Source organism: Marmota marmota, unplaced genomic scaffold (assembly GCF_001458135.2).
Source record: "Marmota marmota marmota unplaced genomic scaffold, marMar, whole genome shotgun sequence".
NCBI classification, from domain to species: Eukaryota; Metazoa; Chordata; class Mammalia; order Rodentia; family Sciuridae; genus Marmota; species Marmota marmota.
The window spans coordinates 16851497-16864782 of NW_025999999.1; the positions used below are offsets into that span (position 1 = coordinate 16851497).

The following is a 13286-nucleotide window of genomic DNA, read 5'->3' on the forward strand; positions in this document are numbered from 1 at the left end:
ACTTGGGGGCTGGTGATTGCAGCTGGCTGAGGTGATCCTGGTGGGACTCAGTGCCTCAGGCTGGTGTTGGGCATCTGAGGTGGTGCAGAACGCCCTCTGCAAGGCTGTCTCTGTTTTCTGCAGGAAGGGGCTCTGCCCATCACACCGAATCCTACCCACCCCCCGCCCCCTACCCCCCAACTTATATAATGGCACATTATACAATGTCGCAAAGCAGGTGGTATTTTTAAAGACAGCAAGTGAGCATTTTTTTGGCCTAAATTTGGGAGTGAAACAGATGGATTTTTAAGACTCTGGGCTTTTCCTATGAATAGTAACCGTTGTTCTCTCTGCTTTTAAACACCAGTTTCTAGACCACCTCCAGCAACCAATCAGCACTCTGTTATTTAATTATAACAAAATTCTTAGCTCTGTCTGCTGCTGCTCGGACAAGTGGGGGGGCACTGGATCAATTTCTGGAGCCAGGCAGACTTGCCAACAACAATTTTCCTTTTCCCAGAGGGCCTTGGAGGCCCGGAGCAGGTTCCAAGTTCCTCCTTCCCCTCCCGCTCCGTGTGGGCTCCCTGACAGCGGCTTGAAAAGGGTTATAGAGAGGCAGATCAATGCCCGCTTGTTGCAGCCATTCCTGACAGCGGCGACCCCCACGCCAGTGAGCTCATGCCTGCCTCATTACGGCTGGTGCCAGATTTTTTCCATTAACAGGTAATTGAGTAGAAACTAAAATAAGCGAAGTTTGTTTCATCCCTTGGATTTTTCTTGCTGGGGTTTGAAAGAAAAACACTTTAGCATCGTTAGTGGAGGAGTGTCCTTGAAAACGTATTTACGTTTTCCAAGTGATTTGTCGCTTGGTAGGTGTAATTAGCCCGTTCCCTGGCCCTCCCCCTTCTAGTTTTTTTATTCTTTAAGGGCCATGATGTTCAGAGAACAGGATCTGATTTCCTGGGCCCCTTGCTGTCCTACACCCTGTTTTAAGAGCGGATGGGTTAAATATGTTCTTAGTGGGTAACTGGTTCCTCGCCCTCCTCTCTCTGCCTCAAGTGCTGGCTCCCACCCTCCCTCCCTTCCTGGAGAACCTACAGGAGCTGCCCCTGATCACAGGCTCAGCCTCTACCCACAATGCCCTGTGCCCAGGCCCCGCCCTGCCCTCTGCCTGCCCGTCTCCCTTGGCAAGTGCTCCAGGTAGGTGGCTGAGGGGAGCTTTTGTCTCACTTGATCTCTTAGCAGCTTTCTTTGTGTGTGCGCCGGTCCCACGTTCTTATTTTCAGCTGAGGCTAGGAACTGGCTCCTGTCTAAGCTGATCTGATTGAAGTTTCACAAGATTCCCCAGCACTGCCCTGCCTTAGTCCTCCATTCGGATTAGAGAGGGGGGGGGGCCGGGGCTGGGGACAAGGCATCCACAGGAGGAGTTTTCACTTCACCTGGGGCACCAGTGAATCATGACCTTGTTTCCCTCATCAACCCCTCCGTGACTCCAGTAAGTGCTAATCACCATCACCCCCAAAGAAAACGTGAGAACGTGCGTATCTGCACACACACCGCATGCTGCACGTGGTTCCGGAGTTTCCTGAGCCCCTTGGTCCCGGGATAAGAATCATTCTTACACTAAGCACGCAGAGCAAACACATCAATGGCATCAGAGTGATCTTCTCCCCAGAGTCGTTCACCCCTTCACGCACTGGATGGAGAAGTCCATCTAAAGTGAAGAAACCTCCAGAAATTGGTGATTTTCCAATGAACAAATGTAGTTCGGACGGCCACATTCACGTGACGCTGCACCCACAGCAGTACTTACAGCTAAGATCACTATGTTCCTCTTTTGTGCCTCGCGGGACGGCCTCATGACAAGGACGGGCCAGGAGCTAACTTTCCAGTGAGGAGGGGGACACTTGAGATTTCATGGAGCACCACAGAGTTGAACATGCCAGGTGACAACGTCCAGGGATCAGGGATGGCCTCTGGAGGAGCTGCTATCTTACTTGAGGCCTGAAGGTGAAAAAGAATTCTCCATCTGCTCAAATAGAGTGTCCTGAGGCCGTCGCCCTCGGGCCTCACATCACAGCACCAAGATTTGGGTTTCTTCTGTAGTTTGGGGATGACTTGTCCTCCAGAGGTTCCTGTGCCGGAAGGCTGGTCCCTAGTGTAATGGTATGGAGGGGGGGTCTTTAAGAGGTGGGGCATAGGGGGAGATGATCAGATCTCCATGCCCAGCTGAGATTCATGCCCTGCTCACGGGAGTGAGTTAGGTCTCTTGCCACCAGGTTGGTGCTCTGGAGAATGAGTTGATCTGCAGTGAGGCCACCCCACATGCTGGGTCCATTTGCCTTCTCTGCCATGTTGTGATGCAGCCAGGGGCCCCTCGTGGGACACCAACATACTGTTTGGACTGTCCAGCCATCTAAATCATGAGCCCAAAGCGCTTCTTTTCTTTATACATTACACAGCATCGGGAATTCTGTTATGGCAACAGAGTATAGATTAATACATCTCATGAGATCCTCAGAGGCTCCCCAGATGCTGGTAAAGACCCCATTTTATAGATGTGGACACTGAGGCCTGATCTGCCCAGGCCATGGGAATGGGAAAATGGGAACTGGAGCTGGGCCTCTCGGATTTCCAAGCCTGTGTTCTTCCTTTTTTAAAAAATAACTTTATTGAAGTGTGATGTAGACACCAGAAAACTCTCTCTCTCTTTTTTTTAAATGTACAATTCAATGATTTTTAAGTAATTTACAGAGTTGCGCAACCATTACCACAATTCAAGTTTAGAACACTTTCATCACCCCAAAAGAGGTCCCTCTTGCTCGGTGGCAGCCACTCCCTGTTCCCACGCCCAGCCCCTAATGTACTTTCTCTTTCTACAGATTTGCCTTTTTGGACACTTAAAATGTATGTGGTCTTTGGTGTCTGGCTTCTTTCATTGAACAGTTTCTCGTCCTTTCTTTCATTATCGTCTTTTCCTCCCCCTAGGAGAAAAATTTAATTTAATTTTAATTCTCCCTAAAGGTAGAAATTACATGTCAAGAAATATAACTTTTTGGGTAGGATTGAGCTTACAAACCATAGTAAAAGCTAAGAATTTTTTTTTTAACTCCAAGATACAGTTTTCTTCCTTCTTAGGAGTTTCATCATCCCAGTTGAGGATATTTTTGAGGTTCATCCATGTTGGAGTTTGAATCTGTATTGCTGCCCTTGTGATGGTTGCTCCATGATAGGCACCTGCTGCAGATTGAGTTACCTGTTCAACAGGTAATGATGGACTTTCAGGTTGTTTTTATTTATTTATTTTTGGCACCAGCTATTGAACCAAGGGGTGCTTAACCACTAAGCAACATCCCCAGCCCTTTGCATTATTTTTAACCTAGGGACAGGGTCTCATTAAGTTGTTGAGGGCCTCGCTAAGTTGCTGAGGCTGGCTTTGATGTGTTCACTTCTTGACACTTAAAGCCTGGTCCCTGAACCATGCAGCCCCCCACTCCCTCATTTGAGGGAGAGCCCGTGAGTGCCTCAGTTTCCTCATCTGCAGACTGGGGGTCCTAATCCTTAGGCCACAGGGCTGTCATAGCAGTTATCTGAATTCATATGTGCCCCGTGTCTAGGAGATGACAGTGGCTCAGTGTATATCTATGGCCCTTCCTACCCCCATTGCTTCCATGGGGAGCGTTGCCCCCTTTGAAATTTGCCCCACCGTGGGTGACCCTGCTCCAGCCCATGTCTCGGTGGCTTATGCAACGTCTGGCACTCCTCCTTTCTCTGGTGTTATTCAGGTCAAACCCAACATTGTTTCTGAACAGGAATCTCAAGTATTTCTTTCCTTTGGCACTTGTCTTCCCGTCTCAGCAGTTGACACAGTTCCAGGGGCCAATTGATTTCATCTGCTGCTAAAGAACCAGGCCTCCTGTGAGGGTGAGGGTGTGTCTGCTGCAGTAGTGAAGGGAGCACTGGACAGGAGACCCGGGACTGTGCTGAGGGCTGGGCTGCACAGTGGTTTGAGCTAATGTCTCCTTTCTGTGAGAGGCGTCCTCCTGATGTGGGCTGGCCTCACAGAATCATGAAGAGTAAGTGAGAAACGGACTTTGAAAGCATCTTGTAGATGGCAGTGCTCTTGGGGCAAGGAAAGACCGCGACATGCCTCATGCTATGGGGGGGCCACCCAGTGATGCTGTCCTCTCTGGAAATGGGATGGGAGCATGTGTGTCCACAGAGCCCCTAGGCAGCCCCCAGAGCCTGCCATGTGCCCAGGGTCTCAGGGCTCCAGTGGTTTCCCCTTACAACGTGGAGTAGTTCAAAGTGAGTAGGTACTGAGTCCTTGTGTCAAGAGAGGAAGAGGACTCTAGACTGGCCTGAGTGAGCCTCGCCCTGAGGGGACTGGACACCTGTGGGGACGCCCAGCGGGGTGGGGGCAGTCCGCTTCCCTGCACACATGTTAGAGTTTGTCCCCCTTCTGGCCTCCAGTCCCTCTCCCCTCAGCCTCCCTTCCTCCTCCTCATTTTTCTTTTCCATTTGCCAGACGTGGGTCACAGGGAGCCAGCAGGATTTGTGACTGTTGGGTAAAAATGGTCAACTTCCTGGGAACCAACTGAGACAGCAGTTAAGAGAGCGCCCTCTGAGGTCAGAGCGCTTGCCTTCCGGTCTCAGCCTGGATTGGAGTCCCAGCTGTGTGGCCTCCTGGCTGAGCAGCTTAGGCCACGTTAAGGGACTTCTCTAAGCCTTGGTTTCCTCAGCTAGAAGATGGGACCAAGCCACCCTTTACTTCTGGGAGGCTCAGATGAGGTCAAAGTGCTTAGGCCAGAGGTTGACACCGAGGGCCTTGTTCATAAACATTTGCTATTATTACTGTTCCTATTGCCTTGAGTTCTTGGACCCTGACCAAGGGAAGCCTTCTAGAAGGAAGCAGTCAGTTGCCAGTGTCATGTGTGTTTGGAAGGCCACCAAACTTAAATTTGCAGATCACTCCCTAGGCCTGAGATCCCCCTGTGGTCCATTCTGCGTGGCCCTGAAGACCCTTCAGTCTTCCAGATCCCTGTTCAAAGGTCCGTGGGAGGGTCCACAGCTTCAGCCCTCTCAGCTGAGCTCCACAGGGAGGCCACTTCACCTCCCTTTGGATCCACCACTCCCTTTGGTGGGTCCAAAAGGAGGTGAGGTTTCCCCAGAGCTGGAAAAGAGTCCCTCCTGCTTCCCATTCCTGAGTCCAGCACAGCCTCTAGTAACAAATATTCATCCTCATTAAAAACAGACATTGGACCAAATTGTTCATAAAGACTGTTGGAGTCAGAGATCATTTTCCCCCTCGATCTAACATGTCTTTTAGAGAGAGGAAAAAAAATAGGATGGGTGGATGATGCCCACACGAACATGGGGTCAAGAAGCTCAGAAACTTGAGCTTAATACTTTCATACAGTTTGTCTTCAAAGCAACAGGCCATTCCATCTCTTTTTCCTCTCTCCATAGTGACTAGTTTCTGAGAGAAACTAACTCAGTCCAGTGACTAAGGAACTGGGCCACCCCACCCCCTAACTGGTGAGCTGGTAAATGTTTAACAACTAGCAATTCAGGGGAAAGGTTCCTGGTCTGTGTCATTTGCCAATTTCTGTGGTGTAGGTATTCCATCATGGCTGATTTCCAGCTCTCGATGTGACATCAGGGAACGTGGAGTTGGGAAGCGATGCTCAGAAGTGCGCCATCATACCGTATTCCCATCATTTGCAGACAATGAACATACCTAGCCTCAAGAGGATAGATGACAGTAAAATAATTAAGAAGCGATGAGCTTTGAGTATTTGTTGACTTTGTTGTATTTATTGGATTTTAAGTTCACGTAGCTTGATTTTTAAAACCTGGCTTGCAAGACTACTGGAAATTTAACCATCAACTATAAACCAGTGTGAACTGAACCCAGAATACTACTGCTCCCAACTGGAGTCCCTGGAGTCTTTGAACCACCTCTGAAGCCTTCCCTTTGCTGGCCTCTGGAGCATGACATGTCCAGGGAGTCCACCCTGCATGTCCAGCCAGGAGGGCCACTCTCGCTGCCGGTCTTTGGAGTCCAGAGATGAATGGAGACAAGGTAACGTACAGATGCATCCTTTGCCACACACAGCCTCCTCCAGGTCGGGCTTGTCCTAGCTGAATCTGGGCTGCCTCCAATTCAGAGACCCTTGGTTTTTCAGCCGATTGACAACTGGTGAAAATTCTAACTCTCACCAAGGGCATTTCATGCGAAAGAAAAAGTGCACAGAGGTCCATGGAAACCAGAGTGGGGAATTCCTCTTTCCTTCAGGGATTCTGAAATCTGTTCCCTGACATTCTGTCAGGAGAGCAGGGCATTGTGGGTAACCTGGTGACAGCCAAGGCCCCATGCAGGCTGGAGGCCGGCCTGGCTCCTGAGCACGGTGCTGGGCCTGGCTGTTAGAGGTGGCTGGCGAGGAGCTACTGACACTTTCAGTCCCCTGTCCGGCAGCCTCACCCACGACTCCCCTGGGCTTCTGCATGCTCTGGGGCCCGTGGGAGCATTATCCGGGAAGAAAGGCATCCGGCCTGAATGGGCAGCGCCCGCTTTCTGAAGGAGGGGCTCTGCTGCCCGCTACTGCCCGGCTCCTGGCCCCGGGCCATTGTGGAAGGACAAAGCGAACACACACAACAATCCCTCCTCCATCTCCTCTCAGCCTTTTCTTCTTTATTATTGTTATTATTACCTTTCAAGCACTCCGGCTCCTTGGGCCCGTGATCGCTGGCGAGGCCTTTGGCCACAGTGTGTGGGGGCCACCTCTCCCTCCTCGCGCCCCTGGCCCTCGCGGGCCCGGCTTCGCTGCTGTCTCTTTGACAAAATACATAAAACCGATACTGATCGGTTAACATACATGACATCTTTAAACTTTAATCCATTTTCCCTCTCTCGATGCGGCGGGCTGGCCTCTGAGAGGTGCCCGTCCATTGTTCCCTGTCAAAGCCTTCTTGAGTGGGTTTCCCACTGAGTCACTTTTGTGTGACTCAAATCAAGATTACAGGTAGCGGAGAAGAAAAAGCAGAGAAGAGAAGGTTAGCCCCTCGTTTCAGACTTTAAGAAAAATCTGCCAGCAGGTGCCAGTCGGAGTGGGTAACGCACATGAAAGACCAAGTCCAAGCTGGGTCGCCCGTGTCACAAGAGGAGTTTTTCCGGGAGAGGCACACAAAACACACATTGTCGTGGTCGCACACAGAGACATAAATTTAGGAACATGTTCGCCCTTCGCCTGAACATAGTTAGCTCTGATAATGAGGAACAATGAGCCTCCCAGACTGAGGGGCGAGAGCACTGTACTCGCTTGTTCTCCCACAGAAGTGGCTTCTCTCCTCTTCCTCCTCTTCCCTCTCCCAGCACCAGTGACCTGAGCTGCCCATCACTGTCCTCCTGCACCCTGGGTTGGGGGAGTGGAAACAGCACACACCCTGCGGGAGGCCAGCAGACCTCTGGCTCTTCTGAGCTGGAGAAGAATCCTTTCTGGACTCAAGTCCCTTTTGGGGGAAGCTCAGTAGAGAGGGCTTCTTTCATAGTGGGCAAGGTGTGGGGTTACTGGTTCGGGCTCTCAAGATGGCAGTGGAAAGTCAGGGTGGGGGTGGCTGGAGAGGTGAAGTAACAAAGAGAAGACCATAGGTTCTGGAATTCAATGCCTGGTTTCAATCCCGGCTCTCCTACTTTTAGTCGTGGGACCTTGGTCCATGTCTCTATTTTTAAGTACCTCCCTTTCTTCTTCCCAATGGCTCAATCGCAGGGTGAAGGTCCATGAACCACATAGCACATTGTAAGCACTAGGTGTCCCCTAATGTCATTGCTGGACAAATACATCTACCCCAGGACGAGGGAAAGCAGTTGATTAGATCACAAAGACTGAAAGCCGTAGGTTTTCTGATTCTCATTTAAATTTCCCATTGAATCTTGAGCTGGACACAGTGACCCCCTTCTCATAGACAAGGAAAGCAGGATCTAGAAAAGAGTGAGTGGCATATGCAAGGTGGCCCAGCAAATACCTCCTAAAAGGAGAAGAAATGTGACAATATTGCAGGGAATGTGAACCTGCAACTCTCGAACATCACCGAGTCTGTGACCTGAGTAGTAAGGCATGACACTATTTTCAGACAACTTACAACTACAAGTAGCAAGAGGAATTGAAAGAAAAATGGCTGGGAGATTACCCTTCAGTTAATATATATATTAAAAAAAAGGCAACTCTCTGGAACCTACCGATCCCTAAAGATTCTGGAAAGTCCATGTAAATCGTAAATGAGGTTCGGACCAGATGGTCTCTAGGGCAACTAGTATTATGGTTTAGCACAGCAATTAGACAGTGGGGGTTCGTCTTGACTCTGCCGCTTCCTGGCTGGTTGCCTTTGGGCAGTGATCTCCTTCAGTCTCTGATCCACCCCCCACCCCGCATACACTTAAAAAAGAATTAAGATTTAATTTGCATACAGTACTGTTTACCCTTTTTAGTATAGTTCTAGAAGTTTTCACAAACATAAGGTGGTGGAATCACAGCCACCATCAAGATATACATAGAACATTTCCAAACCCTCTCCGAACCCAGCTCTGCCCCTTCTGTCAATCCCTTCCACCCACCCACCCCTGCCCCGTCAGCACTGATTTATTTTCTCTCCTTTCGGCTTTCCCTTCATAAGGATGTCATGTCAATGGGGTCATACAGTACGTGACCTTTTGGTTATGGTATTCTTCTACTCTCCATAATGCATTTGAGATTCATCCAGATTTTCCAGGTATCAGTAGTGTATTCTTTTAATTGCAGAGTACTATTCTGTGGTATCGAAGAACCTAATTTGTTTATTTATTCCTCAGTTGAGGGATATTGGGGTTGTTTCCAGTCTGGGGTGATCATGAACAAAACTGCTATAAACATTTACTTACGAGTTTCATTTCATTTGCATAAATACCTAGGAGTAGGCTGGCTGGTGATCCTGGGTCCTCTGGTGAGCGTAGGTTCAACTTTATAAGAAACTGTCAAATTGTTTTCCAATTTACGTTTCTACCAGGAGGCAGGAGAGTTCTGGTTGCTCTGCATTCTCATTAGCATTTGAGGTTGTCCGTTTTTAAAATTTTAACCATTTTAATAGGTGTGTGAACCTTGGTTTCTAATGTGTAGAATGGAGACCAGACTTGTGCCTCCATGATATTCCTGTAGGAGCTGGTGACATGGTTTGTGTAAAGCACTTAGCATGGTGCCTACTGTACTAGGAGGGTTTGCTAAATAGAAGCTACTTTATTTATTATTCTGTCCTAGCCCAACTTTCTTGCACGTGATGGATCTTGTATATTATGCCTTCCGAGGCCCCTTCTCCTGCAAGGAAACACCAGTCTGCGTTGGTCCCAGTGGCTGCCGGGTCTGTGAAGATACCACTTCTGCGTCTCTGTTTTAAATCAGGCTCTGTTTTGTCTCCCTGGCTCTTTGCAGAGGGACTGAGCAGTGGCTTCTGGCACCAGGCCAGGCCAGTCCCTGCGTTCTCTGAAGCTGGGCTTTGCTGAGCAGGCCACAGGGGCGAGCCCTCCTGCACAGCCTGAAGCCTGGGGGTTTTTCTTGGCCTGCTCCCACCCCTGCTGCTGGGCTTCCTTGCCTGCCCGCCCTGCCAGCATGGAACTCCTGGCCAGAGGCACAGGGGAGCTACACACACGGCTCCCTATTAAACATGGATTATCAAAAAAAGAAAAAAAGAAAAAAAAAATCACCAGGGTAAACAGGCCTGTCTCTGGGGGCAGTGGCCTTGGAGGTCTCGTGGAGAGAAACAAACCACACAAACGCGCCTTTCAAAGCAGGAGTCGCTGGCCTAATCACAGTGGTCACCACTGGAGGCCAGAGAGGCTAGCATTCATACCCCCTCTGGACAGCAGCCTCGCAGGGTCCTGTTAACATTCCAGGTAGCCATGATATTCAACAGCAGCCCAAGTTCCCAGGGTTTTGGGCAATCTGGCAGCAGCCCCAAAGATATGACATGACATGCTTAAATAATCCAGACGGCGAAACTAAAGAAATGTGGGGTGGATACTGTACACCAGGAGGCCCGCCCAGGCATTAGGCCGTGTGCCGAAATCATGCAAATGGAAGGCTGAAAGATAGTGAGCAGCAGGCCCAAAGATACCAGGCGGTGAGCTCAAAGAAGCTGAGTGTCAGGAACAAGGAATGCAGGTGACAGATCCAAAGGAGGGTTGCAGGCACTGCTTTGATGAGCAGGCACATCAAGACTGCATAACAGCCCCGGGTCCAGGGCCCTTGCATTCCCCAGTACTCCTCTGGGTTTCTTTCCAAGTGACTTCTCATGGCCATTGGGTGGACCCCACCTATGCATTATGCCCCGAGTGTAAAGTAATCCCAGTGATCCTTGTCAGAGATCGGCATTGTCTCTAGAGAAGAAAGGCCTAACAAGAAGAGGGCTTGAGCAAAGCCCAACCTAGGAATCCCTTGTTGTGGGGAGGGAGAGGCTGAGCCTGGTACTGGTGCAGGGAGGGCTGTTGGTGAGAGACCCCCCCTCCAGCCTCCTCATTTGTCCCAGGAAGAACCAGAATGAGGGAGGGCCTGGACCTGGCAGAGGCCACACAGTTATTTAGTGCCAGGAGCCTGGAAGGGACTGCCCTGTGCCATTGGTCAGCAGGGTGGGTGTGGTACCACTGAGAGCAACTGATTCAAAGGCCAAGAGGGAGCTTCAGAACCCAGCAGGCCATGGGGTGGGCCCCAGGGAAGTTTTAGGAGACGCATCAGGGAAGCTGAACTGTAGAAGAGAGACAACTGGGCCCTCTCTTGCTTAGTTTCTGGAATTCAGGATCTCCTGGTTTTCCTCCTGCACCTCTAGCTGATCCTTCTTGGTCTCTTTGTGCTGCTTCCTCCTCTTGTATAGACTTCCTAATACTGGGGTGCTGGGAGCTGTGTCCTGAACCGTTTCTTCTATAACACATTTTCTCCTTCCAGGTAATCTCATCCAGACCCAAAATGCAAAATGTCACTGTCTTAGCCGGTTTGGGTTGCTGTGACAAACTAAGTGGGGGTGTCTTAAACAATGGATAGTTATTCCTCATGGTTTGGGAGGTCAGCAAGTCCAAGATCAAAGCACGGGCACTTTCGATGTGTGGGGAGGGCTCTCTTTCTGGCTCACATATGGTGATCTTCTCATATCCTCACGTGGTAGAGAGCCGAGAGAAAGTAAACTCTTTTGTGTCTTTTTATAAAGGCATTAATCCCCCGGATGAAGGCTCTACCTTCATGACTGTAACCAAGTCCTCCCCATACCATCGTGTTGGGGGTTAGGGTTTCAATATATGAATTTTGGAGGAACACACTTTCGGTCCATAGCATCCTACCTACACGTTTTCTCTGTCCAGGTAATCTGAACTAGACCCACACAGTTAAAAGTCATCTGAAGCAGGTGATCTTCAAATCTGCATGCACAACCCTGATCTACCCTAGGACTTCAGTCTTATGAAGCACCAACTATGAAATGTACCTCCTTGGAGACCTAATAGGCATCTAGAGATGGACAGGCCCAATAAATCTTGATCATCCGTCTCAAGGGCTTTCCTTCTCCACTCTTCTTCTCCGTCTGTAATAAAGGTCTTTCCATCAATCCAATAGCGTCCTTGGTTCCTCTTTACCCTTATCACCACCTTCCATGTCTAATCCATGAGCACTGTCTATCCATTCTACTTTCTGAACGTGAACAAGTCCAAACAACCGTCCAGCATGGACCCACCTGTGTCTTATGTCTTATGTCCACCCCAGTTTAAGCCAGTACCTCCTTTGGCTTTGACTGGCAGGACAACTTCCTCTCTGGTCTTCCCACCACTACTCTTTTCCCTACACCCTTCGTTCCATTTCTACACAGAGGCCAGCATAACCTTTTAAAAGCATAAATTATACCACCTCACTTCCAGCCTCAAATCCAACGACCTTCGTTTCACTGGAGAGAAACATTATCATGGTCCACATGGCCCCTTCCAACATCACCAGCCTCTCCAACATCCTCCCCTTCGCCCAGGGAGTTCCATCACGCGGACTTTCTGTTCAAACCTCCCCATCTTGAGACACCTCCACCCACTGTCACTCTTCTGGAATACCACCCTTTCCACCCACACTCACAAGACTGGCTCTCATTCTCTGCCACTGCCTCTCAGTTCTTCCCCATCCATCCAATCTAGGGTACCCACCGGCTCAAGCTCCTTTTTAGGTGTCCAGGCTGCACCCACCAGTCTGATTGTTTTTCTCATTATCTGTCATCTCCTGTCCTTTCCTGCTAGAATGCCAACTCTCCGAGAACAAAGAACTTGCCTTTCTCCCCACTGTATGTCCAGCACTTCGCAGGGTGCCTGGGTCCCATTTTTTAGCTCAATGTCCCTGAGAAATATCTACTTATCCATTCAATCAGCTCATGTTTTCTGAGCTGCTGCTTTAAGGAATGTTGATAGTTAAGAAGCTGACCCTGTCCTCAGAGATCAGGGAATCCTGATGAAAGACAGATATCATGGAACCAGGGCACTAGAAGAGGCCCCCAGAGGGGCCCCCATCCCAGCCCAGAGGAAGAAATAGCTAAGTGGAGACCCCAAAAAGGTGAGCAAGGGTTGTAAGAGATGTCCAGAGAGTGTCATGGCAAGTGCAAAGGCCCTGGGGTGACAGAGAGGAGGAGGAAGAATGGAGGGGAATTATCAATGGCTGCAGCCACATGGCAGAAAGTGGGAAAGAAGGAAGAGAGAAAGGAAGGGCAAGAAGGAAGGAGGGAGAGGCAAATGGCCGGAGAGAAATGGAACTTTGAGTTCAGGACTCTTCCGTTAGGAAACTGGAGGGGGGAAGAAGGCCTGATTCTGTTCATGACGTTCTCTTGTGCTGGTCACCAGGACAGTTCCCTTTTGGTTGTCCCTTGTGCTTGATGAGAACATGCTGGGTGGTCTCAGGGTACTGTATCTCCAACCCCCACCCCCAACACATACACCCCTTTGGATCTTGTACTGTGACCTCCATTCACAGTGAGAAGACTGAGCTCCAGAGCCAGAGGAAGACGCTGGAGCTGCAGAGCTGGGAGAGAACGGGCTCTTTGGCCCTGGGCGGGAGTCCTCCAGGCTGTACCGTGACCCCTTCTTCTGACACGTGTCTTCTTGGGCAGACTCTTCACCTCCACCCAGGAAGTGCGTTCTGAAGGTCCTGGAGGGCCTGACCTGGCACCTTCCAAGGGGCCTCCTGCCACATTCCCTTTTGCTCCGAGAACCTTCTACAAGACGTTTGTCCACGGATGGCTCCGGGCCAAACTGACAGCATCTGTTC

General features: G+C 49.9%; 1 long non-coding RNA gene across 1 annotated transcript in view; it reads left to right on the forward strand.

Annotated features, from left to right (window-relative positions):
- Positions 1 to 587: 587 nt before the first annotated feature.
- Positions 588 to 13286, forward strand: part of LOC125617996 — a 33994-nt gene continuing 21295 nt past the window's right edge. Inside the window, exon 1 of the long non-coding RNA XR_007349202.1 lies at positions 588 to 1179. This is a non-coding gene — a long non-coding RNA (uncharacterized LOC125617996). The remainder of the gene's footprint in view (positions 1180 to 13286) is intronic.